We start from the raw sequence: 27675 nt of genomic DNA on the forward strand, positions 1-27675 counted from the left end.
TTATTCCATTATTACTAAAAGAATAGAGCAAATATTAATCCTTTCCTCGGGATAATCCACTCAAAAGGGAAGGTCTATAGTATAGTTTTTTCCAGTGCAATAAAGTTACATAGTGTCTATTTTTTGTTGATAGAGGGGTATTTCCATGGGTTTGCCTTGGTATCATGTTCATACCATTGTATTGAATGATCCCGGTCGTTTTCTTGCTGTCCATATATTGCATACAGCTTTGGATGTTGGTTGGGTCGGTTTGATGGCTCTATACGAATTAGCGGTTTTTGATCCCTCTAGCCCCATTGTTGATACAATGTGGAGACAAGGGGTGTTATACCCTTCATGACTCATTTAGGAATAACCTATTCATCGGGCGGTTGGAGTATCATAGGAGGGACTATAACAAATCTGGGTATTTAGAGTTATGAAGGTGTGGCCAGTGCACATATTGTGTTTCTGACCTATACTTTTTGGCAGCTATCTGGAACTGGGTGTATTGGATCTAGAAATATTTTATGACGAACGTACAGGAAAATCCTCTTTGGATTTGCCCAAAATCTTTGGAATTCTTTTATTTCCTTCAGGGCAGGCTTGCTTTGGTTTTGGCGCATTTCATGTAACAGGATTGTATGGTTCGGGAATATGGGTATCTGATCCTTATGGACTAACTGGAAGGGTACAATCTGTAAATCTGACGTGGGGTGTGGAAGGTTTTGATCCTATTGTTTCGGGAGGAATAGCCTCTCATCATGTTGCAGCAGGGACCTTGGGCATTAGATTGTGCTGCTTTGAAATCCAATGGTGTTTTTCATAGCAGTCCGAGGGGTTGGTTTACTTTTCAACATGCTTCGTTTCCTTTGCTCTTTTTCTTTGGACACATTTGGCGTGGTGCTAGAAGCTTATTCAGAGGTGTTTTTGCTGGTATTGACCCCAATTTGGATGCTCAAGTAGAATTTGGAGCATTCCAAAAACTTGGAGATCCAACTACAAAAAGACAAGTAATCTGATAGAATATTGTTTTGTTATTTTTCGTTTTTAGTTTTGTGAGTAGGGTACCAGATAAATCTTATTTGAATCGCTAACTTTTCTTTGACTCTTGCTTTTTCTTTATCTGGGAGATGATCCTAAATAAACAGGTATGGAAGCTATAACTGTATGTAAACCATGATCAAATCTATGCAAGCATTGGTTTATACATTCCTTTTAGTCTCAACTTGAGGAATAATTTTGTTTTCCTATCCTTTTTCGAGAACTACCTAAAGTTCCAACTAAAAAGGTGAAATGATTTTTCATTATCTCAATTGAAAGTAATGAGCCTTTCAATACCGAGAGGCTCATTACTTCAACTAGTCTTCGTGTTCCTCGAATGAATCTCTTAGTTGTTGAGAGGGTTGCCCAAAAGCAGTATATAAGGCATACCCAGTAAAACTTACAAGTAAACCCGATATAAAGATGGCAACTAGGGTTGCTGTTTCCATTATTATATAGTTTCAAGACCACAATGGGCCTATGATAATATCATTTATTTACAACGGAATGGTATACAAAGTCAATAGATCTCAATGAATATAAAATACAATTTATGGCTACACAAACTATTGAGAGTAGTTCTAGATCTTGTCCAAGTCGAACTGTTGTAGGGAGTTTATTGAAATGAATTCAGAATTCTCCTGGGTGGGGAACGACTCCTTTGATGGGTATTGCAATGGCCCTTTTTGCGATATTCTGATACGAACCTAGGACGACCTGCTCCTAAACCCGTATTATATTAGCCCGGATCTCAATTAAGTTCAAGTTCTAATGGAATGGACCTCAACCCCTAACCAACCTGTGGTTAGAAACCTTAGTATAATGTAGACGCCACAATAGGGGATGGAAAACCTATTGATAAGTCAAGCTAAAACAACCAATTCTCTAATGGTGTTTTAGGTGTTCTCAAAAAACAAAGAGATAATTAATCTCACTATTTTCTCACTCAAATCAAAGTTGTCTTCTTATTGAAAAAAATAAGGCTTTAAATAGGCTTTGAAAGAAACAAAATAAACCCTAAAAACCCTAGGAAAAACCGGCCACACACATAAAGAAACCTAGTTGGCCGAAACTATACTTCCCTTCCTAATCTAAGTTTGATTAATTAATTCCTTTATATTAAATTAGGAATTAATTAATTTACAATGGAAATAATAAAATAAAAACCTTCCTAAAGTTATTTGTTCAGAAAATAAATAAATAAAAAACCCAAAAAGAAAGAAAGTCAATCGCAAATTAGGTAACGAGTTGACTCTGACATCTAGGCTGAATTATGTCTTCAACCGAGCTAACTTATGTCTGCCTGATGTCCGAGCTAACTTATGGCCTATCCGAGCTAAGTTATGTCTGGCCGAGCTAACTGGTATCTATCCGAGCTAAGTTACATCCGATGTCCGAAGTCTGAGATCAGATGTTTGAGGCAAGGCTCCGATGTCCGAGGCAAGGGTGTCCGATATAAAATGTCTGAGGTATGGGTATCCGATGTATCAGCCTCCACCACTTGGATACTTAAAACAGGTCTTTTATCTTTAGGTATGGACAAGCCCTTTTGAGAATGAATTACTTTATGGATAAAGGCAGCAAGGTTATCCTTAAACCTCTTAGCTTGAGCCCTAGTGATCGGTCCAGTCTTCATCCGTATCGGATCAGTACCCCAGCGAGTTGTCGGTGGTGTGAGCTCGGGCGGGTCCGCATCATTCCCCTCCTCTTGAAAAGGATTTGTCCTCAAATCGAAGTCATCACCTGCAGAAAAAGGAGATAAATCAGCAACATTAAAGGTGGCACTAACACTATACTCACCCGGTAAATCAAGTTTGTAGCCATTGTCGTTTATCCTCTTCAAAACTTGAAAAGGTCCATCGCCCTTTGGCATGAGTTTGGATTGTTGTTGTTCAGGAAACCTTTCTTTTCTTAAATGCAGCCACACCCAATCTCCAAGTTCAAACACCATTGATTTTCGGCCTTGATCAGCCACCTTTGCATATTGCTCGATCCTCCTCTCAATGTTTGCTCGTGTCTTCTCATGAATCTGCTTTACAAATTCAGCTTTTAGTTTTCCATCTAGATTAGCACGCTCACTTAAAGGTAAAGGTGTTAGATCTAATGGAGTAAAAGGATTAAAACCATAAACAATTTCAAATGGAGTAAATTTAGTTGCTGAATGTAAAGACCTATTATATGCAAATTCAACATGTGGCAAACATTCTTCCCAAGTTCTTAAATTTCTACTAATTAATGCTTTCAACAATGCAGACAAGGTTCTATTTACTACTTCGGTTTGTCCATCAGTTTGTGGATGACAAGTAGTTGAAAATAAAAGCTTAGTACCTAATTTAGCCCACAAAGTTTTCCAAAAATAGCTTAAGAACTTAGCATCCCTATCCAAAACAATAGTTCTTAGCATTCCATGCAATCTCACAATTTCCTTGAAAAATAAATTAGCAATATTGGATGCATCATCAGTTTTGTTACATGCAATAAAATGTGCCATCTTAGAAAACCTATCCACTACAACAAATATTGAATCCTTACCTGTCCTTGACCTAGGCAACCCAAGAATAAAATCCATAGACAAATCTACCCAAGGATAAGTAGGAATCGGCAAAGGCTTATACAATCCATGCGGCTTCAATGTTGATTTTGTTTTTCGGCACTTCAAACATCTTTCACAAATTCTCTCAACATCTCTCCTCATGTTAGGCCAATAAAAATGTTCTTGCCGCAAGGATAAAGTTTTTAAACAAAATGACCCATTAAACTACCCCCATGTCCTTCCCGAACCTATAATTCCCTAATACTACAATTAGGCACACAAAGTTTGTTTTCCTTAAACAAATATCCCTCAAATATGTGAAATTTATTAAATCCATGTTTCAAACAGGTTCTAAAAATTTCTCCAAAGTCACTATCATGCTCATAAAGTTCTTTCAATTGTTTAAATCCAATCAATCTAGCATCTAAGGTAGAAAAGAGTACATATCTTCGGGATAATGCATCGGCAACCACATTTTTCTTACCTTTTTTATAGCGGATCACATATGGAAAGGTTTCAATAAATTCAATCCACTTAGCATGCCTTCGGTTGAGCTTTCCTTGACCCTTGATATGCTTCAAATACTCATGATCCGTATGAATCACAAACTCCTTTGGCATGAGATAATGCTGCCACGTCTCCAAAGTCCTCACCAAAGCATACATCTCCTTGTCATAAGTCGGGTAGTTTAGGGCAGCTCCATTTAATTTTTCACTAAAGTAGGCTATGGGTCTTCCTTCTTGCATTAAGACAGCTCCAATACCTACACCTAAAGCATCATACTCAATTTCAAAAATCTTAGAAAATTTTGGCAAAACTAACAAAGATGCATTACATAATTTTTCTTTCAACAAATTAAAAGATTTTTCTTGTACTTCCCCCCATTTAAAGCCGACATTCTTCTTGATAACTTCATTCAATGGTGCTGCTATGGTACTAAAATCCTTGACAAATCTTCTATAAAAGCTTGCCAAGCCATGAAAGCTCCACACTTGGGTGATAGAAGTAGGAACCGGCCACTCTTGAATTGCTTTCACCTTAGCTTGGTCAACTTTGATTCCTGCAGCACTTACTACAAATCCTAGAAACATAAGCTCATCTTTGCAAAATTCACATTTTTTAATGTTAGCAAACAATCTTTCCTTTCTAAGAACTTGCAAAACTTGCCTAAGTTGCTCCACATGGTCATCCAAATTTCGGCTATATATTAGAATGTCATCAAAATAAACAACCACAGATTTACCAATAAATGGACGCATTACATGATTCATGAGCCTCATGAGAGTACTAGGTGCATTGGATAATCCAAAAGGCATAACTAACCATTCATATAGCCCATATTTAGTTTTGAATGCGGTTTTCCATTCATCACCTTCTTTCATCCTAATTTGGTGATAACGACTCCTAAGATCAATTTTTGTAAACATGCAAACACCATGCAACTCATCAAGCATATCATCTAATCTAGGAATGGGATGTCTATATTTGATGGTAATATTATTTATAGCCCTAAAATCAACACAAATTCTCCAAGAACCATCCTTTTTAGGTACCAACAAAACAGGAACAGCACATGGACTTAAACTCTCATGAATGTATCCTTTATCAAGTAAATCACTTACCTGTTTTTGTAGCTCCTTTGTTTCTTCGGGATTGCTCCTATAAGCTGGTCTATTTGGTATGGCAGCCCATGGAACAAAGTCAATTTGATGTTCTATCCCTCGAATAGGTGGTAGTCCACTTGGAATTTCATTTGGGAAGACATCTCCAAATTCCTTCAAAAGAGAAATCATTGAACTTGGCAATTCAAGTTCTTCAAAGTTAGTTTGATCATTAAAATAATTTTCTTTATAAATCATGAACAGTAAAGGTTTCTTACACTCAATAACTTTATTAATATGCCCTCAACTAAAATAAAAGTTACTACTTAACCTTTCTTTTCTTTCTTTTTCTCTTTTTTCCCTTGGGCTGGTGCACATCTTCGGATTTTTCTTCCTTCTGCCAGCTCTCGGGTTTGCCACTTCCTTTCCCCTCTCTTTTGGCTTTTCATTGATCTTTCCACTCAATATGAATCTTAGAAACCTTACCTTGGTCAGAAACCTCATTCTTACCTTCTTAAAAGGATGGTGAAGCCGTTGGTGCCATACTTGCTTTTTCCTTTATCTTTTCGGCTTCTCTCCTTTGTTGCATTTGTAATTGGTCTTTGTAAACCTCTTTAGGAGATAATGGTTCCAGCTTGAACTTATTCCCTTTGAACTTGAAAACAATACTATTTTCTCGATCAAAATGAGTAGCATCTTTATCAAATTGCCATGGCCTACCTAATAGTATATGTCCAACAATCATGGGTACAATATCACATAAAACTACATCCTCATATCTTCCTATACTAAATTTTACTTTGGCTTGTTTATTTACCCTCATCTCACCACTATCATTTAACCATTGTAACCTATAGGGTTCTAGATGTTTAATTATTTTCAAGCCTAATTTATCAACTACAAGATTACTTATCACATTGGTACAACTCCCACTATCTATAATCATGATACAAATTTTACCTTGTATTTCGCAGCGAGTGTGGAAGATGTTTTCTCTTTGTATCTGCTCTTCATCTTTGTAGACGGCAAGTACTCTCCTTGAAACCAAATTTAGCTCAACATTTGATGTGTTCAATGGTTCGGCCTCATCATCAAGTCCTTCATCTTCTTGTTCGCTTTCAGCTTCACTAGCCTTAATTACCATTATCCTTCTATTCGGGCATTGGCTGGCTATATGTCCTCTTCCTTGGCACTTGAAACAAATAATTTCTTTTGACTTTTGAGGTTTAGGTTCAGATTTTACCTCACCTTTAATGGCTTGGGCAGATTCGGTTTTAAATTCTCTTCTTGACCGGTTGGTAATTTCTTCACCAAGTTTCTGCTTCAGCTTGCTTTCATAAGTGGAATTATTTTTCCAGCCACTTAAACCTGTCCTTCCACTGCTAGAAACTCCTCCAAACCGTGTACTAACAACCCTCCTCTTGAATTGGTTCTCAAGCTTAATTGTTGCATGCAACATCTCCTCCAATTCCAAGTATTGTTGTAATTCAAGCTAGTTGGCAATGTCATGGTTTAACCCTCCAAGGAATCTTGCCATTGTTGCCTCCCTATCCTCATTCATGTTCAGCCTCATCATTAACATCTCCATCGCTTTGTAATAATCCTCCACGGACCTACTTCCTTGAGACAAAGATTGAAGCCTTTGATGCAGCAACCTATCGTAATGTGATGGCACAAACCGCTTTCTCATGGCTCCTTTCATTTGTCGCCATGTTGTGATCAAGTCATCACCAACTCTCCTTCGAGTGCTTTGCTCATTTGTCCACCATTGGAGTGCATAATGGCCAAACTCCATTGCTGCCAACTTCACCTTCTTACCTTCCGAATAGTTATGGCAGTCAAAAATCATCTCCATTTTTTCTTCCCACTCCAAATAAGCTTCGGGATCACTTTTACCCACAAAAGGTGGGATGTTAACCTTGATATTTCCCAAATCATCATCTGTATCTTCCCTCCTATATCTTCCATGGCCAGGTCTATCTTGGATAGCAAAAGTTTCATCCATACCTTCCTCAAAGTCTCCATCGAATGGCTCCTCATCAAATTCCTTTCTCGGTCTCTCGCGACCTCCTCGTCCTTGGCCTCGCCCTCCATGGAATTCTTGCCTATTTCTTGTATTTGGCATTCCTTGTGAGGCTTCTAGTCTTCCCACTCTTTGATTCACATGCTCAACTTGAGCACCAACCCGCTGTATTGACTCCAAAACAGCTCTCATGTCCACTTGTTCTCCGCTCCTGGTAGCTCGAGCATCGCCATGGAATGCTACGGACTACTCCTCATTGATCCTCAAAGGTGGATCTCCTCTCCTCATTCTTGATTCTATCATGTTAGTATAATAATGCAATAGAAATAAGATAGGACCTTACAATTTCACTCCCTTACGTGTTTCACTCAAATGAGGACTCGTCACTAGTGTTTGCACACTTGTTTCGGCTTTTACCCTCTTTTAAGCTCACACACTCTTGCCTTTTTCCAATCAATGAATTATCTCAAAGTTCTAATTAAAACACCCACAAAACAACAATTATATCACTAGTATGTTTTAATTAAACTTATCAACAAAACAGTAAGCTAAAATAAACAAATATCGAATGGAATGAAAATACCTATTTTCGGTTTTTCTAGACAAAATAAAGCCAATTAATGAGAAAACTTTGGAATTTTGAAGAACTGGACCAGATGGTAATAGATTATGAGTTCAACAATAAAATTCTAGAAAAAAAATTCAAATACGATCAAGAATCAAAGAGAACAAAAATATAGAAAAGTGTTGGTTGTTGTTCTTTGTAATTCAAGTTTTTGTATCAAATCCTCTAACTAATTTTAATCCAAATAATTTAGCACTCAAACTCAATTATCGAGCAGCAAAGATAACTCTCCAGAAACTCCAAATATGAAATAAATAATCAACACAGTAGCAGCTACAAGAAATTTCCAGCAACAAACTGCAACACCAATTTTCAACAAACCGATATATATATATATATTTTTTATATTCGGCTTTCTTCTTTTTTTTTTTTTTTTCCTTCTCTTTTTCACTCACAGAACATAAACAACTGCAGTAGCAAGAATAAACAACAGATTTGCAATTCCAACTCCAAAAATTCACCAATCCCGTTACCCCCAAATAAACACAAATGTGCAGTTTTTTTTTTTTTTTTTAAATGTTGCCGCAAACTTTTTTTTTTTTTAAATAGATGAATGCAAATATTTAAGACTAAAACAGCAAAGAAAAAAATCAACAATAACCAAATTAAAAGAACAATGATGAAAGACAACCAACAAACTAGGAAACAAAAAATACAGTAAAACTAGGAAATCCTAATTCAACTAGGAATGAATATTTTTTTTTTGAAGATGCAGAACGTGTATGGGATGGATGCAACCTTAAACTAATGCTAAAATTGCAGAATAACATAAAAATAAATAAAACAAATAAAGATAGATCAAACCTGAACAAAACTTAGCTCTGATACCAAATGATACGAACCTGGGACGACCTGCTCCTAAACCCGTATTATATTAGCTCGGATCTCAATTAAGTTCAAGTTTTAATGGAATGGACCTCAACCCCTAACCAACCTGTGGTTAGAAACCTTGGTATAATGTAGACGCCACAATAGGGGATGGAAAACCTATTGATACGTCAAGCGAAAACAACCAATTCTCTAATGGTGTTTTAGGTGTTCTCAAAGAACAAAGAGATAATTAATCTCACTAGTATTTTCTCACTCAAATCAAAGTTGTCTTCTTATTGAAAAAAATAAGACTTTAAATAGGATTTGAAAAAAACAAAATAAACCCTAAAAACCCTAGGAAAAACCGGCCACACATATAAAGAAACCTAGTTGGCCGAAACTATACTTCCTTTCCTAATCTAAGTTTGATTAATTAATTCATTTATATTAAATTAGGAATTAATTAATTTACAATGGAAGGAATAAATAAAAACCTTCCTAAAGTTATTTGTTCAGAAAATAAATAAATAAGAAATCCAAAAAGAAAGAAAGTCAATCGCAAATTACCTAATGAGTTGACTCTGACATCTAGGTTGAATTATGTCTTCAACCGAGCTAACTTATGTCTGCCTGATGTCCGAGCTAACTTATGGCCTATCCGAGCTAAGTTGTGTCTGGCCGAGCTAACTGGTGTCTGTCTGAGCTAAGTTACATCCGATGTCCGAAGTTCGATATCGGATGTCCGAGGCAAGGCTCCGATGTCTGAGGCAAAGGTGTCCGATATAAAATGTCCGATGTATAGGTATCCGATGTATCCACCTCCACCACTTGGATACTTAAAATAGGTCTTTTATCTTCAGGTATGGACAAGCCCTTTTGAGAATGAATTACTTTCTAGATAAAGGCAGCAAGGTTATCCTTAAACCTCTTAGCTTGAGCCTTAGTGATCGGTCTAGTCTTCATCCATATCGGATCAGTACCCCAGCGAGTTGTCGGTGATGTGAGCTCGGGCGGGTTCGCATCATATTCCTCTCTATTATTTTGGAGATTTATAATTCTTCCATTTTACTAGACCAAATTGGAATGAATTAGATTCACAAGAACTAGTAACTAGCTTTTCAATACAAAGTGAAACATTTAGGTCTTTGATTTTTATCCCATTATATTTGGGTAGTTCGATCGTGAAATTTCTTTGTTTTTGTAGTTATGGAGTATGAGTGGGTGACTTATTATAATTGGTCCTATGGATATTACAAGGAATGCACTGTCATCTTGATAGAGATGGTTTTACTTCGTCAGATTCATCCTTCATATTCAGACCACGTGTCTGGACTTCCATTTTTTTTAAAAAGTTAGATTTAGAAGTTATAAATCAAAATATTTTTATTTTTTCAAACTCCTATTTATGCTTATTTTGATCAAAGGACAATGGTGTCGTTGGAATTTTATTCATTCTAGTTATTCATTGAATAAGTGATAATCCAACAGTTCTTACTCAAGGAATCTTTGGAATTAGTTTGTAAAGAAAAGGTTTTATTGAATCATCGTGGTTCTAGTATGAATCTAGGGTTTTAACCAATTCATAGGGTCTTAACAAGAGAATTCCTATCAATATAAATAATAAAGAAAGCAGTAGTTAAAGGCGCATTACACACAATAAAAAAAACTATAAAACTGGTAAAAAGAAGATTCAAGAGGCCTATAATCATCACCATAGAGACAAATGAGCTGACTTGATATTTTGGCATTATAACAACAAGAAAGAACTTTCGGATTTTTATTCTTTTGTATCTTCAGAAACGATTGAATCGGAGGATTAAGAAGTTTCAAGCTTAACTTTCTATTACATATATCCCGTAGAACTAGTATTTTGGTGTTTTTGTTTAAGCCGTACGAGATGAAATTCTCACATACGGTTCTCGGGGGGGTCTGCTTCGTTCACCTATCCCAATAAAATCTATGATTGGTTCGAAGAAAGTCTTGAGATTCAGGCAATTGCAGATGATATAACTAGTAAATGATGGAATTTGGTGTAGGTTTATGCTGTTGTACCCTAGAGCACAATCATTCAAGGTGTTAGTCAAGAATGATTGTTGTTGGTTCTTGGTTCTTGATTTTGTTTTTTTTTTTTTGGTTTTTTTAGGCTTTGTTTCTGGTTTTAATGGAGGTTTAGGGTTCTTGAGAAGGTTGTTAGCTTTTGGGAAGAAGAAGAAACCAAAATGTAGTAGATGAGAGAAAGAGAGCCAAAAATGTTGTTTTTCAAAATCTGTTTTTGAATATTTTCTTTCTCAACGTTTTTCATTACAATTTTCATACTTTTAAATACATCAAAAAGACAATAAGGCATGCTGCCATATTGAGCAATAAATACAAAAGTATTAAAAGTAACCAAACAAGCTAAACTACCTTAACTAACTCTAATCAATGTGCTGGGCATGCAAGAAATCTTCTTTAATGGACAGTTCAGCTTGTCTAAGGCATTTGAATTTGAAAACCAGCTCCATTTGACTTGAAAATTGGAGGGAAGCCTTTTTGAATATTAAACTATGTTCTATCCAAAAACCAGATAAAAAAAAGTTCATTTACCCATTCACAAGTAATCAAACCCGAGGCAGTTTTGCCCAGTTTTCTGGGCAACAACACTGCACAAGGGTCAGATTGTTTTGGGCTTAACTCAGCCTTCCCAGATCCAAATTGGGCCATTCGTTTTGAAGCTTCTTTCTCTACATATCTAGTTTATCATATCCAAAATTCAGGTCCAAATACCAAACCTACGTCAAACGGCATCCAAGGAAGTGGACTTATGTTGCTGGAAATACAATTCCAGCAACTAGACAAAAAAGGCCTTAAGCTAGATAATGAGCTTAGGGCATTACAAAAAGGATATTGTTCTTAAACATTACAAGATAAAATAAAATGCATAAACATAAATAATGTTTGGTCTTTGATGTTGCAAAAAAAAGAGTGCAAGTGTAACCGAACTACCTTGCACATTATGGCAAGATCACCACATTTCAACAGTAAATATGTTCCTCCTCATGTCAACATTTTTTATTGTCTAGGCGGAATTACACTTACTTGTCTTTTAGTACAAGTAACTACAGATTTTGCTATGACTTTTTATTACCGTCCGACCGTTACGAAGGCTTTTGCTTCTATTTAGTATATAATGACTGAAGCTAACTTTGGTTGGTTAATCCGATCAGTTCATTGATGGTTGGCCAGTATGATGATCCTAATGATGATCTTGCATGTATTTCATGTGTATCACACTGACAGCTTTAAAAAACCTCGCAAATTGACTTGGGTTACAAGTGTGGTTTTGGATGTATTGACCGCATCTTTTGGTGCAACTGGTTATTCCTTACCTCGGGACCAAATTTGTTATTGGGCAGTAAAAATTGTAGCAGGTGTGCTAGGAGCTATTCCTGTAATAGGATCGCCCTTGGTTGAGTTATTGTACGGAAGTGCTAGTGTGGGACAATCCACTTTGACTTGGTTTTATAGTTTACACACTTTTGTATTACCTCTTCTTACTACCGTATTCATGTTAATGCACTTCCTAATGATACATAAGCAAGTGATTTCTGGCCTTTTATAATATAATGTAATGTAATTTATAATGTAAATAATATAAAAAACTATATTATATCATAGCTATTTTTAATCAATCATTTATCAATTGAGGTAGGACCAATAATATTTCATTGCTACAAATATGTCTTATTGAAACGAATAAGACATGTATTTGGATATTTCTCTTCAACTCCACAAAAATGTAATAGTGTATTATTTTTATTTTTTTGACACTCATAGTTGAAGTGAATTTTCCAAAGATAAAATGGATTATGGGAGTGTGTGACTTGAACTATTGATTGGGCCGTGCAGAATATATGCCCTTATCTGCCACATTTGAATTCACAACTAAAATAAAAAAATGTGTCTTTGTTCCAACCACCATGTAAGCCCTATACAGAGGTATAGGCTAGTTCGTTCGAAGAGAATCTTTTCTATAATCAGACTCGATCATGTTGTGTATGAATAGGCTCCGTAAGATCTAGTAGAAAGAATAAGTGAAGTGATGTGACATAATCTCGAAGTATGTTCTATATATTTCACTTACTTAATAGTATGGAAATGTATTCATTTCCTCTGCATTGACTCGATTTATTATACTATCGAAGTGAAACAAAGGATCTAAAGAAGAATAAGAAGAATAGGGGCTAAACTAGATTAGTAACAAGTAAATCCTTTGTATGTAAAAAGTTTTGATATTCTTGGGGATAAAGTCCAATTGCAAGGTCTGAGATGGCCCAGAAAGCACTTTTTCATGATTTGTTAGCCTACTCGGGTATTGAGCATTTATCTGTAAGAATTGAATTCCTTACAATGGATGGTTGTTGAAACTCCGAAAAAGAAAATTTGGTAATTTTTTTCTTACTCTTACATAGAATCATTCATATAGGTGTGGATACCATATGAATTTTTTCATTTTTTATATGGATCTATTTGGTTCGTTTGATTCGTGCTCGAGCCGGATGAAGAAAAATTATCATGTCCAGTTCATTTGGGGGATGGATCTATAATAATTCACCTATCCTAATAACAAAAAAACCTGACTTGAATGATCTTGTATTAAGAGCTAAGTTGGCTAAGGGGATGGGGCATAATTATTATGGACAGCCCGCATGACCCAACAATCTTGATGTGATTCTGCCCAAGCCTGCACAACCGACAACCCACTGGGGTGCTGAATCGATACGGATGAAGACTGAGCCAATAACTAGGGCTCAAGCTAAGATGTTTGAGGACAATATTTCTGTTTTTATCCAGGGAATAATTCATACTCAAAAGGGCTTGTCCATATCCAAAGAGCCAAGACCTATCCTAAGCATACAAGTGATGGAGGCCGGTATGGACCTGGGTAGCGATTTTGCTGCAAATATGGACACTAAGCATAAATGGTTCCAACTCTTTATGGATTCAATACACATGTCTAAGAGGATATGGAATCAAGTCAACCCAGCTTCAAAGGGATTCAAAAAGGGGTTGTACGGACAGCTTCAAATTTGGCCTGTTTTTACTGTATTTTATGCGGGCTTTAATGTATTTTGCTGAGTTGTCTTTTTCTCTTTCTTACAAGTAAGGGCAATGTGTGGGACTTCTATTCAGCTTATTTGGCATCCTACAAAGCATATTGAAGCTGATTTGGAATTCAAATTGGTCAAAGTCAACTTCGTCAAAAAGCTAGTATTTTAGTTTCCTAATTTGTTTTTACTTTTTATTTTAGGAAACTTCCATTACTTTTTAGTTTTTATTTATTTATTTTCTGGAAAAATAAGTTTAGTAAAGTTATTAATTTATATTTCCATTGTAAATTAATTAATTCCTAATTCAAAATAAAGGAATTAATTAATCAAATTTAGTTTAGGAAACTTAGTTTAGGAAGTATTAGAATTCGGCCAAGTCTCTTAATTCCTATAGGTGGCCGGTTTTGAATTTATTTTTTTAGGGTTTTTGCTTTGTAATCTTAGCCTATTTAAGGGCTTATTTATTAATGAGAAGGAAGCTTGAATTTTATACAGAAAATTATTTGTGAGATTGAATTCTCTTTGTTCATTTTGAACACCTAAAACACCATTAGAGAGTGAGTGTTTTAGTTTGACTTATCAATAGGACCTCCATCATCTATTTTAGTTTGACCATTAGAACTTGAACATAATTAGATCCGGGCTAATATAATGCGGGTTTAGGAGTAGGTCGTCCTAGGTTCGTGTCAGATCTTTTATATATTTTTCCGGTAGTAATTGTAGGTACTATTGCGTGTAAAATAGGTTTAGCGGTTCTAAAACCATCAATGATTGGCAAAGCTGTGGATCCATTTGCAACTCCTTTGGAGATATTGCTTGAATGGTATTTCTTTCCTTTATTTCAAATTCTTCGTACAGTGCCCAATAAATTATTGGGTGTTCTTTTAATGGTTTCCATACCCGCGGGATTATTAACAGTACCCTTTTTGGAAAATGTTAATAAATTCCAAAACCCATTTCGTCATCCAATAGGGACAACCGTCTTTTTGATTGGTACCGCAGTAGCCTTTTGGTTGGGTATTGGAGCAATGTTACCTATTGATAAATCCTAACTTTAGGTCTTTTTTAAATTGATTCAATTGTGAAATAAAAAATAATAAAAAAACACAATGTGTGTATCTAGGGAATAGTCGTTTCAAAGTGAATTCGCCCTAGATACATTTATTTATTCAATTCAATTTTTTTGGGGTGAGAAGGTTATGACCAAGAGCAAGCTAGCTTGAAGTATTAGCAACAAGCAAGCTTTTGGTGATGCTCTTGGGAATGGTTGTCTGTGAGTTGTGTTTTTAGGTTTTGGTTATGGTGTTTTCTGGTTTTAAGGGTTCCTAGAGTGTTCTAAGGTGTTGAAGAAGAGATGAGAAGAAGGGGACCACGTTGGCTTTTGAAAATAAGGCTTAGATGTGTAGCCATTTCATTCATTTTACAATATAAGCTTGAAATTACAACTAGTTCACACATGCCAAGCATGTGAGCTTACAAAATGAGTAAAGTATTTGAAATTTAAAAAGTAAAATGGTTAACGCCTAACTTTTCATACACAAAAGAGGTAATAACCAGCTGCAACATGTCTATTCCAAATATAGTAAAAAGTGGCATATGGTTTGAACTAAGTTCCTATTGTTTAACTAGTTTGGGTAAACAATCAAACTAGCTTCACCTACTTAGTTTCCCTTTATATCTGCTTATGAAACTTGGTTTGAAGCATCTTTGGTCATCAATATTGTTCCAAGAGCTAGGAAAGTTCTGGAACCGGATCATGGGCCAAACAGCTCCAAAATTGACCCATACTCTGGATACTGGGCCCATCAGATACAGCAAACTGTTTGGAATAGAAAATGGACTTTTCCATGTCATGTTGACCTGAAATTTGAACCATAGTCTTCTATATATGTATTTAGACATCCCTAAAAATTTCGGCCCAAAAAGCCATTTGAAACCTGAGATATAAGATAAAAAGTGGAACTATGTTGCTGGAAATTATGAATCCAGTACCATAGGCATTTCAAGCATAACATTCCTACTATTTTGTGCATAATTTTGCCTATACTTTTGCATACATAACTTAGGCATAAAACATTATCAAAATATACCTTGCATCAATTAGAAACATACAAAGAATATAAAATCATAAAAGGAAGGTATTTGATACCAAGGTGTGCATGCTAGCCGGTGACATGCACCATTAAGTGGCAAAATTGCCACACTTCAACACTCCTCCTTGGCAATTTTGTATGAGACATTGAGAAGTCCTCTCAATATCTCAAATCTCTTCTTTCCCAATGGCTTGGTGTAGATATCCGCCAAGTTCTCCTCGGAGGTCACATACTCCAACTTCACTTCACCACTTGCTTCAAATTCCCTTAAGGAATGATACTTGACCGGTATATGCTTGGTCATCCCATGTTAGACTGGATTTTATGCAATTCCTATTGCTGAAGTATTGTCACACAATATTACCGTGGCTTCCTCTTGCTTCAAGCTCAAGTCCTCCAATAATTTCCTAAGCCAAACACCTTGATTAGAACAACTTGAGCAAGCAATATACTCGGCTTCTGCGGTGCTTTGTGCAATGGTTTGTTGCTTCTTGGAATTCCATGAGAAAGGACCATTTCCAAGAGTGTAAATGTAGCCCGATGTGCTCTTGCTATCATCTAAAGAACCAGCCCAATCACTATCACTATAACCAAGCAAAGCTTCATTCATGCCATCCTTGTACCATATACCAAAATCATTAGTACCTTTCAAATACTTTAGGATTCTTTTTGCACAACTAAGATGATTTTGTGATGGACTATGCATAAATCTTGACAAAACAGCTACACTAAACATGATATCCGGTCTAGTAGAGCATACATATAAAAGGCTACCAATTAAACTTCTATAGACGGAAGGATTTACCTTTGGAGAATCATCATCCTTCACCAACTTGGTGCCTTCATTCATAGGTGTGGCAACGCTATTACAATCCTCCATGTCAAACTTCTTGAGAAGCTCCTTCACATAGCTTTCTTGAGATATGAATATGCTCCTTCACATAGCTTTCTTCAATTCCAAGAAAGTATTTCATCTCTCCAAGGCTAGACATCTTAAAGTTCAATTCTAGCTCACTTTTAAAATTGCTCACTTCTTTCTCATTACCACCGGTCACTAAGAGGTCATCAACACAAAGGGACACCAACACCATGCAACCATGAGTCCTAATATACAATGTAGGCTCATTAGGACTCCTCCTAAATCCATGCTTTGTCAAAAAAATCATCTATCTTGGCATACCATGCCCTAGGAGCTTGTTTAAGGCCATACAAGGCCTTGTGTAGCTTGTATACCTTCTCTTCACTTCCTTTATTCACAAAACCTTCGAGTTGCATAACATAGACCTCCTCCTTCAATACTCCATTCAAGAAGGCTGACTTCACATCAAGGTGATACACTTTCCAAGACTTTTGTGCTAAAATTGCAAGGAGAAGTCTTATGGTTTCCATCCTTTCAACCGGTGCAAAAGTCTCTCCATAATTCACACCAACTTGTTGTTCATATCCTTTGACAACGAGCCTTGCCTTGTGCTTATTTATAGACCCATCTGGATTGTACTTGGTCCTAAATATCCACTTCACCCAATAGCATTCTTTCCCTTCGGTTTTGTTACCAAGCTCCAAGTGTCATTCTTGTTTATTACATCGATTTCATCTTGCATGGCTTATCTCCACTCTTTTCTTGCCATAGCCTTATGGACATTGATTGGATCACTCAATGCCACATTACACCTTTCATAAATCTCATTAAGAGGTCTTGTGCCTCTTACACCATCACCAATCTCCAAATCAGCCCCTATGGAGATTTCTAGCTCATTCTCATCATATTCATCATCATGGGCAACACCTTCATCATTTCCTTGTTCCTCATCATTATCATGAGCTTCAAGCCGATTGTCTTCATCCATACTAGCGAACTCCTCCTTACTACAAACCCATTTAGCTTCCTTATCAACTTTCACATCTCTACTTATCACAAGTTTCTTGGTTTTCAAGTTATACACTCTATATCCCTTGGTCACATCACTATAGCTAACCAAGACACCAACTTGTGACCTTTCATTAAGCTTTCCTCTCTTCTCTTGTGGTACTAGGATGTAACAAATGCTTCCAAATACCCTTAGATGATCAAGAGAAGGCTTATATCCAAACCAAAGCTTAAATGGGGTTTTACTCCTCAAAGACTTGGAGTAAAGCCTATTTTGGATGTAGATGGATGTATTAACTCCTTCGGCCCAAAATTTCTTTGGCAAGCCACTTTCAAACAACAAACATCTAGCCATCTCCATGATGGTACGGTTCTTCCTTTCACATACACCATTTTGTTGTGGTGTGTATGCTGTAGTGAATTGATGAACTATACCATGATCCTTACAAAGTTGTTTGAAAGCCTCACTTGTGTATTCCCTACCATTGTTCGTCCTTAGCACCTTTATAGTGCAACTGGATTGATTTTGCACTAACTTCATAAATTCTACAAACTTCTCCAAAGCTTGTGATTTTCTTTCAAAGAAATACACCCAACACATTCTTGAGTAATCATCAATGAAAGTTATGAAATACTTGCTGCCATTTAAGGATGGAACACTCATAAGACCACAAATATTCGAATGTATAAGTCCTAGCTTCTCCTTTGATCTCCAAGAACAAGATTGAAATGCTAGCCTAGTATGCTTTCCTTTTTGACACACTTCACACACATGTTCTTGCTTCTCCACCAATGGCATGTCTCTAACAAGTTCATGTGTGCCTACCAATGACTTAAAGCTAGCATGGCCTAGTCTTTAATGCCAAAGTTGAGAGGTGTTCTTAACTTTGGTGTTCAATGCAACCGATGCACCATTTTCATCCATATTCAACCTAAAATTCTTATTCTTCATTCCAACACACATTAATTCATTTCCATGTGGATCAACTATAGTGCATGTCATGTTTGAGAAGTGTAATGCATATTTGTTCTCAAGCATTTGACCTACACTAAGTAAGTTCTCACATAAAGAAGGTACATAGAGAACATCATGGATAGTTTTGATACCTTTGGTGGTGTGTATCACCACATCTCATTTGCCTTTCACTTCCATCAAGGCTTCATTTCCAATTTTAACTTTGTTGTGGCTGCTCCTATCCAAGTTTGTGAACCACTCATGCTTGTGAGACATATGGTGTGTTGCTCCACTATCAATGATCCATCTTTCATCATTCTTGATGCTACTAAAACAAGTAGCAACAAACAACTCTTCGGATTCACTATCACTTGCATTATCTTTAGCAACATTTGCTTGTTGCTTATCTTTCTTGTTAGCCTTCCATACTCACTCCACATGACCCTTTTGTTGGCATTTATGGCAAAATGCATCCGGCCTCCACCAACACCTTCTTCGATGACGACCTTTCTTCTTGCAATGGTGACAAGGTTCATAGGACTTCCTCTCGGGTTTGCTAGTTTCACCTTTCTCCTTTATGACCTTAAGCTTGTTATTCTTTTGATTTTGTGTCTTTTGATGTTGTTTAGACAGAAATGCAGCCTCCATTGATTCTTCATGTCTAATCCTCCTCCTTTGCTCCGTAGCTTGCAAGGCATTCACCAACTCGGATAAGGAAATTTCATTTAGGTTCCTTAACTCCTCCAATGAAGATATCTTAGCTTCAAACCTCTCGGGCAAGGAGACCAACACCTTCTCCACAATCCTTTGGTCACTTAATCTTTCACCTAGCACCCTAATTTGATTCACCACATTAAGAAGCCTTGTGGTGAACTCCTCAACCGTTTCTTTGTCTTTCATCTTGGTAGTCTCAAACTCCCTCCTTAGGTTAAGGATTTGCATTTGCGTTGTCCTTGCACTCCCTTGGAGCTCATCTTGAAGTTTGTCCCAAGCTTCTTTGGCACTCTCACATGCCATTATCCTTGTGAAAATGGTATCACTAATACAAGAATGAATGGCGATGAGAGCCTTGAAACCTTTAGCCAATTCCTCCTCATGGTGCTTGATTTGGTTGACCGTTGCCCCTTGTCTCAAAGGCTCGGGTTCTTGGGGATTTATGGTGACCTCCCAAAGACCATAAGCCTTCAAGTAGGCTTGCATCTTGATACTCCAAATGTCGTAGTTCACCCCATTGAAGATAGGAGGAGAAGGAGTTGAAAAACTTGAAGAAGCCATGTGAATGTTGCTTTCGAGTATGAAGGAATATGAAAATATATTTGTGCTTTCAAGTATCTCTTCACTCTCAAGGAACGAACCAGCCCACAAACCTCATAAATCTCACAAAAATGTGCCTTGCTTTGATACCACTTTGTTGGGGTGAGAAGGTTATGACCAAGAGCAAGCTAGCTTGAAGTGTTAGCAACAAGCAAGCTTTTGGTGATGCTCTTCGGAATGGTTGTGTGTTAGTTGTGTTTTTAGGTTTTGGTTATGGTGTTTTCTGGTTTTTAGGGTTCCTAGAGTGTTCTAAGGTGTTGAAGAAGAGATGAGAAGAAGGGGACAACGTTGGCTTTTGAAAATAAGGCTTAGATGTGTAGCCATTTCATTCATTTTACAATATAAGCTTGAAATTACAATTAGTTCACACATGCCAAGCATGAGAGCTTACAAAATGAGTAAAGTATTCGAAATTTAAAAAGTAAAATGGTCAACACCTAAATTTTCATACACAAAAGAGGTAAAAACCAGCTGCAACATGTCTATTCCTATTGTTTAACTAGTTTGGGTAAACAATCAAACTAGCTTCACCTACTTAGTTCCCCTTTGTATCTACTTATGAAACTTGGTTTGAAGCATCCTTAGTCATCAATATATATTTTTCCAACAGCTATGAAAGTTCTGGAACCGGATCATGGGCCAAACAGCTCCAAAACTGACCCATACTCTGCATACTGGGCCCATCAGATATAGCAATTTATTTGGAATAGAAAATGGACTTTTACATGTCATTTTGACTTGAACTTTGAACCATAGTCCTATATGTATGTATGTAGACATCCCTCAAAATTTCAGCCCAAAAATCCATTTGCAACCTAAAATATAAGATAAATAGTGGAACTATGTTGCTGGAAATTATGAATCCAGCACCATAGGCATTTCAAGCATAACATTCCTACTCTTTTGTGCATAATTTTGCCTATACTATTGCATACATAACTTAGGCACAAAACATTATCAAAATATACCTTGCATCAATTAAAAACATACAAAAAATATAAACTCATAAAAGGAAAGTATTTGATACCAAGGTGTGCATGCTAGCCGGTGACATACACCATCAAGTGGCAAAATTGCCACACTTCAACAAATTTTGGATTCATTCCAAGTATATAGAATGTGCTAATGATTCAAAACTCATTTTTATTCTTTTTTTTTTAAGAAAAAAATAGAAATAATCCATTAAAATTTATGCGAAATGCTTTTTTATTTCTAGAATGTCCAATATATGTTTAATATTTTCTATGCAAAAATATTCCATTTTCATAAGGTCTTGTTCATTGTTATTCAAAAGGTCTAATAATGTATGTATATTGGACCTTTTAAGGAAATTATACACCCTGGGGTGCAATTCTAATTGGTCAATAAAAATAGATTTCAATGCTATTTCGTTTTGATTTTTACGTGGTTTAGCCAATCTATCATGAAAAGTAAAAGGGGGTAAAGTAACTTTGTGTTAGTTTTTTTCTAAATGGAAATTTATAGTTTTTTTCTAAATGGAAATTTTCTTCTTCTGCATGTAAAAAGGGAATAAATAAATCAGTCGAATTCTAGGAAGCCTCATGAATTGCTTCTTTATGAGTTAAACTTCCATTTGTCCATATTTCGAGAAAAAGTATCTATTGTTTTTCATTCCCATTTGCATAAGAATGCATACTATGATTGGCATTTCAAACAGGCATGAATACAGCATCTATAGGATAACTTCCATCTTGAAAGTTATTTGGCATTTTTATATTATACCCGTGATGCCTTTCAAGTTGTAATTCAATACACAAATTAGTTCGTTCCGTTAGGTTCGCTATAGGCTGTGTATTATCCATGATTTCCACCAAAGGTGGTGAGATGATGTCTTGAGCAGTTACATATCGGGGACCTTTGACATAAATAGATGCATCACAAGTTCCATAAAAATTACTTCTTAAAACAATTTCTTTCAAACTCATTAAAATTTCATGTACAGATTCTTTAATACCCACTATGGTGGAATATTCATGCGGTATTTTATCAAATTTTGCATGTGTGATACATGTTCCTTCTATTTCTCCAAGCAAAGCTCTTCGCATCACAATGCCTATTGTATCGGCTTGGCCTTTCATAAGTGGAGCCAGAATAAAGTGTCCATAATAAAGACGCTTACTATCTACTCTTGATTCAACACACTTCCACTACAATGTCTTAGTAGATACTGTTACCTTCTCATGAACCATAGTAATACTATTTAATCAGATCATTGATTTATTTATTTCTCTTGAAATATCTTCAATGTTTATTTTTATACATGTCTTTTTTTAGGAGGTTTGCAGCCATTATGTGGCATAGGGGTTACATCTCATATGAACTTAACAGTAGACCACTTCTACGAATAGCTCTTAATGTCGCATCTCTTCCGAGATCGGGGCCTTTTATGATGACTTCTGCCCATTGTATACCTTAATCCGCTACTGTCCGAATAGCATTTCCCACTGCAGTTTAAGCAGTAAATGGCATCCCTTATCTTGTACCCTTGAATCCACAAGTACAGGTAGAAAACCACGAAATTACCCGACCCCTTACATCTGTAATAGTAGTATTGTTGAAACTTGTTTGAACATGAATAACTTCCTTTTGTATTCTACATGCATTTTTACATGAACCAATACATCTATTCTTACCTGAACCAGTTCTTGGTATAGGTTTTGCCATATGTTATCATCTCATAAATATAAGTCAGAGATATATGGATATATCCATTTCATGTCAAAACAGATCCTTTATTTTTATTTCTATATTTGTACAACAGTTCCTTTGAATTTATAGAGTCCTTTTTTGTTTAGAAAGATTCTCCTTGTCTTTGTTTATGTCTCGGGTTGGAACAAATTACTATAATTCATCCCAGCCTATGGATCAGTCGACATTTTTCACAAATTTTACACACAGAGGCTTTTATTTTCATATTTCATTCCTTAACTTAATTCTAACTTTCTTTATTGGTAGAAAATAAGTTGCTTGAAATTTTTAACTTAAAATTGTATACCCCAAAAATGAATGTTAAAATTGAAAAAACCATCTAATCATTGGAATCTTTTTTCGGAGTCTATAAACTATACGTCCGTTGGTTGAATCATAACGACTTGCTTAACTTTTGCTTCAATTTTCTCGTCATATACTTATAAAAAAACTACTTATAATTGTTCCTGAAACATAATCTAGAATCAGATTTTCATTATCTAAACGAATTGAAACTATACCATTGGGCAGTCATGCAGTAATTCAACCTTCATGAATCCTTTTTGTTCTTTCATTTTAGGTCAAACTCCTTGAGGTATCAACTAATACGGGAGGGGTGATATTAGAAAACAGCCCTTTCGCTTTTTTTTTTTCTACAAATGTGAAAGCTCTGCATATAATTCACATATCAGAAGGATTACCATATATAACACAAAAGTTCTCCACCAATTTCTTCTAATCGAGCCTTTTTGTCTGTCATTGTACCCCGAGAAGTAGAAAGAATTACAATCCCCATTCCGCCTAAAATTCTAGGAATTCGTTGTTAGTTAGAATATATTCGTAGACTAGGCCGACTGATATATTTTAAATTTAAAACAGCCTTATATGGTCCTTTCCTATTCCTTCTATGTCGTAGGGTTAAAACCAAAAAATCTTTGTTGTTTCCCTGATGTTTCCGCATGTTTTCAATAAAACCTTCACGTAAAAGGATTTTAACAATGTTTTTAGTAATGTTAGTAGATGGTATTTGAACTGTTCTTTTTTTTTATTCATGTCATCATTTCGTATAGAGGTTATTATGTCATCAATAGTGTCTTTATTCATGATAAACTCAGATTATTATTGTACTCGAATTTTCACACAGTCAGCATGCTCTTTTTCTATTTTTCTTTATTTTTTAATTATGAATTCTTAAAGGCATATACATGAGACACAACCAATCTACTACTAATAATAAATCTCAATTTACTAAATAATCTCAATCAATTTCAATTAAATACTCAATTAAATATTATAACTATTTTAATTATATTAATTATGTTATGGTATCTTCTTATTATACTTTGGGTTCTAATGAAACTATTTTAGTGAAATTTAACTGTCTTAATTCTCGAGCGATAACACTAAAAATTCAAGTTCCTTTTGGATTTCCTTCTTGATCAATAACAACCACAGCATTGTCATCATATCGTATGATCATACCAGTCTCACATTTGAATTCTGATGCAAATCCGCATGAACCCCGTACAACCGACAACCCGCTGGGGTCCTCACCCGATACGGATGAAGACAGGGCCGATCACTAGGGCTCAAGTTAAGAGTTTTAAGGACAACCTTGTTGCCTTTATCCATGGAGTAATTCATTCTCAAGGGGGTTTGTCCATACCCGAAGACCCAAGACCTGTTTTGAGCATACAAGTGGTGGAAGTCAATACGGACCCGGGTAACAGTTTTGGTGCATTTATGGAGTTTGGGCAGCATGAAATGGTTCTAATGCTTCATGGATTCAATATATATGTCTAATAGGTCATGGAATCAAGTCAAGGTAGCTTCAAAGGCAACCAAAAAGGGGCTGCACGCATGGCATGACAAATTGGCTGGTTTTGCTGTATTACCTGCTGACTTTACTGCATTTTACTGAGTTGGCTTTTTTTCTTTCCTCCAGGCAAGGGCAACGTGTGGGGCTCCATGGAAATTGTACTTGGCATCCTACAAAGCATATGGACTCTGATTTGAGCTTAAATTGGTCGAAGATTGGTCAAAGTCAACTTAATCAAAAAGATAGTATTTTAGTTTCCTAATTTGATTTCTACCTTTTGTTTTAGGAAATTACCTTTAAATTTTGGTTTTTATTTGTTTATTTGCTGGAAAAATAAGTTTAGGAAAGTTATTATTTTTATTATTTCTTTGTAAATTAATTAATTTCTAATTCAAAATAAAGGAATTAATTAATCAAAATTAGATTAGGAAAGGAGATAGAAAATTTGGGCACATCAGGAAACAACAAGCATGGCCGGTTTTCCCTTTTGTTTTTAGGGTTTTATTTTGTTTTATTTTAGCCTATAAAAGGGCTTGTTTTTAAGAAAGAACACACCATTAATAATGTTAAGAATTTATTTTGTGAGATTGCATCTCTCTTTGTTCTTTTGAACACCTAAAACACCATTAGTGAATAAGTATTTTAGTTTGACTTATCAATAGGCCTTCCATCACCTATTGTGGCATCTTCATTATGTACTAAGGTTTCTAATCACAGGTTGGTTAGGGGTCAAGGTTACCATTATAACTTCAACATAATTAGATCCGGGCTAATATAGTACGGGTTTAGGCGCAGGTCGTCCTAGGTTCGTATCAAGTTCTTTACAAGTATGTACAATTACAGCTTTGATCACTTCTGATCGTTCTAGAGGTGTATTTGGTACTTCTTCCTTCATTACAGAAACAATAATGTCACCAATATGAGCATATCATCGATTACTAGCTCCTATGATTCGAATACACATTAATTCTCTGGTTTCGCTGTTATCCACTGCATTCAACTGGCTTTGAGGTTGAATCATTTTTTTATTTGTTTTTTCAATTAACACAAAGGGCGAAGTAAAAAAACCAAAAAAAAGAAATGTTGTTTGTTCAAAACAAAAAGGGAAACCTGCAATTGGTTTTTTTTTTTAATCTAAAAAACCTTTTCTTTTGGAAGAGATCGCTTGAAAAGTATTTAGTGCCCATTTCGGCCAACTCTCTATCATTTTTCTTTGGCTGAGTGGTATGTATTTCCACGGTGCTCATTTTTCCAATTATGAAGCATGGCTAAGCGATCCTACTCACATTGGGCCTAATGCCCAGGTAGTTTAGCCAATAGTGGGTCAATAAATATGGAATGGTGATGTAAGTGGTGGTTTCCAAGGAATACAAATAACTTCTAGTGTTTTTTTAGCTTTGGCGAGCATCTGGAATTGTGAATTACAGCTCTATTGTACTGCAATTGGTGCATTGGTTTTTGCAGGCTTAATGCTTTTTGCTGGTTAGTTCTATTATCACAAAGCTGCTCCAAAATTGGCTTAGCTCCAAGATGTAGAATCTATGTTGAATCATCATTTAGGGCTATTAGGACTTGGGTCTCTTTCTTGGGCAGGGCATCAAGTACATGTATCTTTACTGATTGATCAATTTCTAAATGTTGGAGTAGATCCTAAAGAGATTCCACTTCCTCATGAATTTATCTTGAATCAGGATCTTTTGGCTTAACTTTATCCCAATTTTGCTGAGGGACCAACCCCTTTCTGAACCTTGAATTGGTCAAAATATGCGAAATTTCTTACCTTTTATGGAGGATTAGATACAGTACCCAGGGGTCTATGGCTGATCGATGTAGCACACCATTATTTAGCTATTGCAATTCTTTTCCTAATAGTAGGTCACATGTATAGTATCAACTGGGGCATTGGTCATGGCATAAAAGATATTTTAGAGGCTCATAAAGGCCCATTTACTGGCCAGGGTCATAAAGGTCTATATGAGATCCTAACAATGTCATAGCACGCTCAATTATCTATTAACCTAGCTATGTTGGGCTCTTTAACCATTGTTGTAGCTCACCATATGTATTCGATGATACCTTTTCCATATCTAGCTACTGACTATGGGACACAACTTTCATTATTCACACATCACATGTGGATTGTTGGATTTTCTCATAGTTGGTGCTGCTGTGCATGCAGCCATTTTTATGGTAAGAGACAATGATCCAACTACTCGATACAATGATCTATTAGATCGTGTCCTTAGACATCGCGATGCAATCATATCACATCTCAACTGGGTATGGATATTTTTAGGCTTTCACAGCTTTGGTTTGTATATTCAGAATGATACTATAAGCGCTTTAGGCATCTCGAATATATGTTTTCAGATACTGCTATACAATTACAACCCATCTTTGCTCAATGGATACAAAACACCCATGCTTTAACACCTGGTGCAATGGCCCCTAGTTTAACAATAAGTACCAGTTTAACTTGGGGGGTGGTTATTTAGTGGCCATGGGCGGCAAGGTTGCTTTGTTACCTATTCCATTAGGAACCGCCAATTTTTTGGTACATCACATTCATGCATTTACGATTCATGTGATGGTGTTGATACTTTTGAAAGGTGCTCTATTTGCTCGTAATTCACGTTTGGAACCAGATAAAGCAAACCTTGGTTTTTGTTTCCCATGTGATGGGCCTGGAAGTGGGGAACGTGTCAAGTATCCACTTGGGATCATGTCTTCTTAGGGCTATTCTAGATGTATAATTCAATTGCGGTCCATTTCAGTTGGAAAATGCAGTCAGATGTTTGGGGTAGTATAAGTGATCGAGGAGTGGTAACTCATATCATAGGAGGTAACTTTGCGCAAAGTTTCATTACAATTAATGGGTGGCTCCACGATTTCTTATGGGCACAGGCATCCTAGGTAATTCAGTCCAATGGTTCTTCATTATTTGCATATGGCCTTTTTTTCCTAGGTGCTCATTTTGTATGGGTTTTTAGTTTAATGTTTCTATTCAGCAGTCGTGGCTATTGGCAAGAACTTATTGAATCCATCGTTTAGGCTCATAATTAAAAGTTGCTCTTGCTACTCAGCCTAGAGCCTTGAGCATTGTCCAATGACGTGCTATAGGAGTAACCCATTACCTTCTGGGTGGAATTGCCATAACATGGGCATTCTGCTTAGCAAGAATTATTGCAGTAGGATAATGGCTAGGAGGATTTG

At 36.1% G+C, this 27675-nt stretch overlaps 2 pseudogenes; both read left to right on the top strand.

The window, feature by feature from the left end:
• The window catches only part of LOC132800048 (DNA-directed RNA polymerase subunit beta''-like), an 81924-nt pseudogene that overhangs the window by 22630 nt on the left and 31619 nt on the right, over positions 1-27675 (top strand).
• LOC125420512 (photosystem I P700 chlorophyll a apoprotein A1-like) lies at positions 146-27659 on the top strand (annotated as a pseudogene).

The sequence above is a fragment of the Ziziphus jujuba genome, chromosome 11 (genome assembly GCF_031755915.1).
Source record: "Ziziphus jujuba cultivar Dongzao chromosome 11, ASM3175591v1".
Classification (NCBI taxonomy): domain Eukaryota; kingdom Viridiplantae; phylum Streptophyta; class Magnoliopsida; order Rosales; family Rhamnaceae; genus Ziziphus; species Ziziphus jujuba.